This window comes from Penaeus japonicus, unplaced genomic scaffold (genome assembly GCF_977035675.1).
Source record: "Penaeus japonicus unplaced genomic scaffold, GWHDUDI00000001_assembly GWHDUDI00000018, whole genome shotgun sequence".
Lineage (NCBI taxonomy): Eukaryota > Metazoa > Arthropoda > Malacostraca > Decapoda > Penaeidae > Penaeus > Penaeus japonicus.
The window spans coordinates 32,622,847-32,628,946 of record NW_028234420.1 but is presented as its reverse complement, the minus strand read 5'-3'; the positions used below and the strand labels follow the sequence as shown (position 1 = coordinate 32,628,946).

Sequence of the window (6,100 nt, the reverse complement as noted above, 5' to 3'; positions counted from 1 at the left end):
GCTCAATTATCCCCAACTCCAGCATACTACGCAATTCCTTCTTCACGTGTTCCTTTATCTGCACGGCAAAGGATATGGTTTCATTCATCTCTCGTATTCCAAAAATGTTTGCGTGTGTGTGTGTGTGTGTGCGGGGTTGTTCTGGAGACGTTTCGAGATCCTCCCTAAAGCAAGACTAGGTCGAGAGGGTTAGCAAGGGAAGGGGTTTCAGGGAACAGAAAAAGGGGAAAGGAACAGCCGAATAGGGCCAGGGTGGATACCAAGTGAAAGGGGAGGAGGGAAACACAAGGCTAGGGCAAAGGGGGGCAGGATCAGGCAAGGGGGGAGAAGGAAAATAAGGAAGAGGGGGGGAAGAAAATAAGGAAGGGGGCAGGGAAGGGAAGAAAATAAGGAAGAGGGGGTAAGGGGCAAGGAAAGGACTAGGAGGGCGTGGGGAGGTTCAGATAGCAAGGAAGAGCCATTTTGATTATGGTATCTTGAAATAGACTGCATTTATTCAAAATACTTAAATACCTTTTTATTTATGTATCTATTTTTTGATAAAAATCATGAAAGAAATCATACATGTCTGAAAAAAGAAAAAAATTAACCAAGCGACGCAAGTCGTACGTCATGTTTCTGTGACGTCACGCGCCAAGAGACGTGATTCCGCTCGCCCGCGACGTTCGGCTTCTTAGTGCGTGCAGTTCTCATTCTGCAGGTGCCACACTAGTCCTGCCAGTCCTGCCAGTCCTGCCAGTCCTGCCAGCGACTTCGTTGGATTTTGCAGCAGTGCATAGCCAAGCCCAATCTAAGTGCACCATCTGCGAAGTCAGTGAAGGCGGTTTAGAAAGCCAGAACAACTTACCTGTATTTTAGATACCAAGAGCTGCAGCGTCTACAATGGACAGGAAAATGAACAAGAGGGAAGACTCCAAAGGTAAGTTGATTCACGTAGTTGTTTCACACACACACACACACACACACGTGTATCTTTCGCCCACATTCACACACCAATAATTTCGCATTTCGTGGTTGTTCACTCGGGGGCTGTTCTCTTCGAGTAAGCAAGCGCATTGTCAGTTCTTCATTTAAAATTTCTAGTTTTTCCAAAAAGAAAAGAAAAGAAAAGAAAAAAAATCTTGCCGTCGGTCGTAGTGCATTGTGACAAACATATAAAGTTATTCAAATGAGGCAGAATATATATAGTTTCCACACCGCAAGAGACATAAATGACGCGTTTCAGCTCACAAGAACTTAATCAAAACGTTTGCCGAGAGCCGAGAGCCGACGCCTCGGCCGACCCCGTGACCTCTCGCTCGTTATCCGCATGATAGACGTCGCCGCTTCGTCCATACTGATGGCAACTGTTCATTTTCATTTGAACTGGACAAAGATGTAGACAATTAACACTAAAGAAGCGAGAATAACGGTCGCGCAGCCTAGGATAAACTTGCATGAAATCAACTTTATAATAATAATTGGACTTAATAATTTGACGAAATTAAACATATTTTCTTTCTATGACATAGTTGAAAACAAAATATAAATAAATAAATGTTATTTGATTCAATAATTGGCGACGATTCGCACGTAGAGTTCAAAAAACGATTGAAGCAGCAACCGCGCCTCTCGGAACTCTGGCAAAGGCCAACAATAAGTATTGAAGTGGCCTCCACTAATATTGAACCTAAGGCAAAACACAAGCTCCACAAATTATAGGTGGGATGGTTTGGATTAACAAGTAGCCAGGGAGGTCTTTAAAGAACACAGATGATAATAATAATCAAGCCAATCTATGTTTGATTTTTAAAAAATGAATTGCACTCCTTTATCATACTATATTTAAATTGAGAGTACAAACTGCATCCCACTGTTTGTTTATTTTTGTGTTTGCATTAATTCATCTACAATCATTCACAATTATATTCATTTGAAAGATTTGATTGGCATTTTTTTAAACGATACAAATAACTCTTCAATTGCGTGGAGCCAAAGTTACTTATCTGTAATAGAATATACTTTCTAGGAAAAAATAATATATATACATGCTATAAACAGTTTCGGTGAGATGGTGTCGCCCTGCCTAACACCCTTTTTTATTGGTATTTTATTGGTTTCTGCGTGCATTTTGATGGTCACTGTACCATCTCTATATATATCCTCTAATAGTCTGCAATATATTTCATCTACTCCTTGTTTACGAATTGCATCTAGTACTGCAGATATCTGTACCGAATCGAATGCCTTTTCATAATTTACGAATGCCATACACAGGGGCTTCCTATATTCGTTTGTTTTCTCTTTTATTTGTGTTAGTGTTTGGATATGGTCTGTAGTTGAGAATCCGCTGCGGAACCCTGACTGTTCCCTGGGTTGTTTTGAATCTAATGTATCGGTGATACGGGCTGTGATGATTTTTGTGAACAGTTTATAGATTACTGAAAGGAAGCTTATAGGTCGGTAATTCTTTAAGTCTTTTGTGTCCCCCTTTTAGTGTGTTAAAATGATTATTGCGTTTTTCCAGGATTTCGTAGTTTTAACGACGCTTAGACATTTGTTAAATAGATTGGCTAGTTTTACTGCCGAAATCTCTCCTGCATCTTGAATAAGATCTAGACTAATGCCATCTTCTGGTGTTTTTCCTCTTTTCATGCTATTTAATGCCCTTCTTACTTCCTCTACTGTAATGTTGTGTAATTGCTGCGTTTGTCTCCGTACGTGGTAGATCGTTTGAGTGATATAAGTCGCTATAGAAGTCTTCTATTTCTTTGATAATTATATTTTTATTGTATGTCACCTCTCCATTGGATTTCTTTACTGCATACATTCGTTTTTCCCTATTCCGAGCCTCCTCTTTGTTGCCTTAAGCCTGGTGCCCGAAAGGAGAGCTTCATTTATTTTTCGTGTCAAATTTGCGCACATCATCTTTCTTCTTGTTTATCGTCCTAGTCAGCTCTGCTTATTCTATTTTGTCTCTGATTGATTTTATTTTTATGTCCCTACGCTGTTTCATAAGCCCTTTTGTTTCTACCGAAAGCTTACTGAACTTTTCTTTTGCAGCTTCCTTTAATGTCTCATTGAATTGGTTGTTCATTTGGTCTATGTCAAAATCTTCGAGAGCTGAGTATCTGTTTCGGATGTTAATTCTGAATTTCGTCGCCCTTTTCTTAATGACCTAGTGGTGTGGAGCGAGACCAGGCCTTAGCACACGTGTGCTAAGGCCTGGAACAACGATCGAAGACGGATCAAGTGGTCCTCCCAAGTCTCGCACCACACCACTAGGTGTGAGGAAGTGGAGGGTTGAGGAGGCCTAGCTGGGCCGCCGCCGCCACCCAACCTCTCCCATTCTCCTTTCTATCACCCCAACCCCCACCCTCACCCCTCTATGAGTTACGTACTTCAACCTCGCCCCCATCTCATTATCCTCTCATGCCGTGAGCGACCCTCATCCTAATCCTTACCTCACATCTCACTGGTTCCGGATTTCCGACACGTGACACCTGCCGCTCGTACCCGTGCCATGACCGCGGCTCCTTTAACGGAAGGAGTGAACAACTCGCGAGCCGGGGAGGAGGTGTCACGGCCAGTGTTGATAATCCCGACGTGGTGACGTGCGCCAGACCACATCTCCCCGGAAGTCCTGCCGCCGACGAGGAGAAATCCTGGAGAAATCGGGCGGGGGGGATAGCCTCTCGCGCTCGCACTCGTGCTTCTTCCTCTGGCGCCTCGAGGGTTAGCCGAGGGCACCACGGTAGCCGAAGGGCTGCGCACGGTGGTGCCGCAGATGGCGCCTGAGAGACCGCCTCCCCACCTTCCCCTCCACCCTCGATAGCCGAGTACACCTCTTACCTGGCCAGGCCCACTCGCGCGGCTCACCTGGCCAGGTAAACAGTGTGTACAGGTGGCGCGGCGCCTCCTTCTCCAACCTTTTTCCCTCTTTCCACCACCCTGTTATCTATCTCCCCAACTATTACCCTGCGTGCTGGGTCAAGCCCCGGCTCTTTCTCTCTCACTATTATCATCTTTCTCTCCCCCTCCTTATCCTTCTCCTATCCTGTCTCCCTCCCCCCCCCCGGTCTCGGCCACGTCTAAATCCCCCGCAGGCGACGATCCCATCCCCCCCGCCGCCGCCGCCGCCGCCGCCGTCGCGGCGTCGCAAGCATATTCACAAATTTACTTTACGACTAAAGGCTAAATGAAGAGGGAACTAAAGTATTAATGGCATTAGTTTTACTACAAATGATAATTAAAACCGTAAAATAATCATGATCAGGAAAAGAATAAGTGCCCTTTTAATCATATCAAGGAAAAAAGTGTCCGTTTATCTCAATGAACTAAAAACAAAATTTGACCTTTGACTAAAATCGTGAACTGTTGTATATGCTCACACTATATTATAAGCGAGATTTTCACGAGTAATTTTCATTTTCTTTCTAATCATTTGTAGAAAATGAGAGGAAAGTATCATTTTTTCACCCAAGAACCTGTCCTTCCGTAAACTCTATTTACATTGCAGATAATATATAATTTCTGAAAAAGTCATTGTATAGGAAGCACAACAAAGCATGTGCGAACAAGCTTCATGCTTCATTCAAGACATGACCGCTATGGCTGCTACATTTGCCTCGTTTATTTGTTCATCTTTTGTGCGAGCATTTATACATGTTGGTTTTAATGGAAGGCTGATAATTCACTAAATTTGGGTTAATTCATGTTATACATACACATATGTAGGATCTAGTACTACTGACCTACTCTCTCATCGGCTGGTGGGGCAAATTCAGCCATATACATATATACGGATATATATTACATATTAATCATTGTGTGTGTGTGCAGAGAGAGAGAGAGAGAGAGAGAGAGAGAGAGAGAGAGAGAGAGAGAGAGAGAGAGAGAGAGAGAGAGAGAGAGAGAGAGAGAGAGAGAGAGAGAGATAACTGGCATACTGGCGCGGCTAGTTGTTGAGCGCACACCTGAGCGCCCTGGCTGGCACTCTGTCTGACCCCGTGACCTTGTTCGCTCGAACCACCTTCAGGGACCGCGCCACTTGCTCGTGTGTCATGATAATACTTTCATCTGGTCTAGGTTGTATTTCTGCCATCACGGTATTGCAATCATCATTGAAATCTCGACCTTGAATCTTGCAAAAGAGGAATTCAATTGATTTGCATCCATATCAACATTTTCTGGTTCAGTAGTTTTCAGGATCGTGTTATAACCACACAAGGCTTTTAGGCCCTTCCATGCATCTTTCACGCAGTTTTGTTTTGAATAAACCCTCTATCTTTTCTTAATATTTTTTTTTCGACTTTGCAATTTTCTTGTCTATTTCCTTCTGTATTGTTATCCGCTGATTACTATCACTATTTCGCATAATTCTTCGTTTTTCGTTGAGCATCGTCTTCAGATCTTTATTTACCCATGGTCTATTATTTGTGAAGATAGTTATTTCCCTCGTTGGTACTACCATGTCAAGAAAGAAATTAAAATACGAATTAAAAATGTCTAAGTTACCGTCAGTATCTTCCGTTTTCTATTAGGGCGGGCCAGTCCGTGTACTCGAAGCATCCTTGTAATCTTTCTGTTTTCTTTCCTATTTTCATATTATCACTTCTCTAGTCTTTTCTGATTTTGATAATTGTTTATATGTGAGGATACAATAGAGCATATTATGGTCACTATTTCCCAAACAAGGTCTTTGCACAACGCGGTAACTGTTTTTGATATTACAAAACAATGGATCGAGAGTTACATTCCCTCTAGTTGGACATTTTACACTCAGCTCCTATGTAGGAATACTGCGGATGTCAGCGAGAGAGGGAGAGGGGGAGAGAGGGAGAGAGGGAGAGGGAGAGGGAGAGGGAGAGGGAGAGGGAGAGGAAGAGGAAGAGGAAGAGGGAGAGGGAGAGGGAGAGGGAGAGGGAGAGGAGGGGGAGGGAGAGGGAGGAGGGAGAGGGAGAGGGAGAGGGAGAGGGAGAGGGAGAGGGAGAGGGAGAGGGAGAGGGAGAGGGAGAGAGAGAGGGGAGAGAGAGGGGGAGAGAGAGGGGGAGAGGGAGAGGGAGAGGGAGAGAGAGAGAGAGAGAGAGGGAGAGGGAGAGGGAGAGGGAGAGGGAGAGGG

General features: G+C 44.0%; 1 long non-coding RNA gene across 1 annotated transcript in view; it reads left to right on the top strand.

Moving 5' to 3' along the window:
• The first annotated feature begins 686 nt into the window (after positions 1–686).
• Positions 687–6,100, top strand: part of LOC147469935 (uncharacterized) — a 9,524-nt gene continuing 4,110 nt past the window's right edge. Inside the window, exon 1 of the long non-coding RNA XR_015191859.1 lies at positions 687–919. This is a non-coding gene — a long non-coding RNA (uncharacterized LOC147469935). The remainder of the gene's footprint in view (positions 920–6,100) is intronic.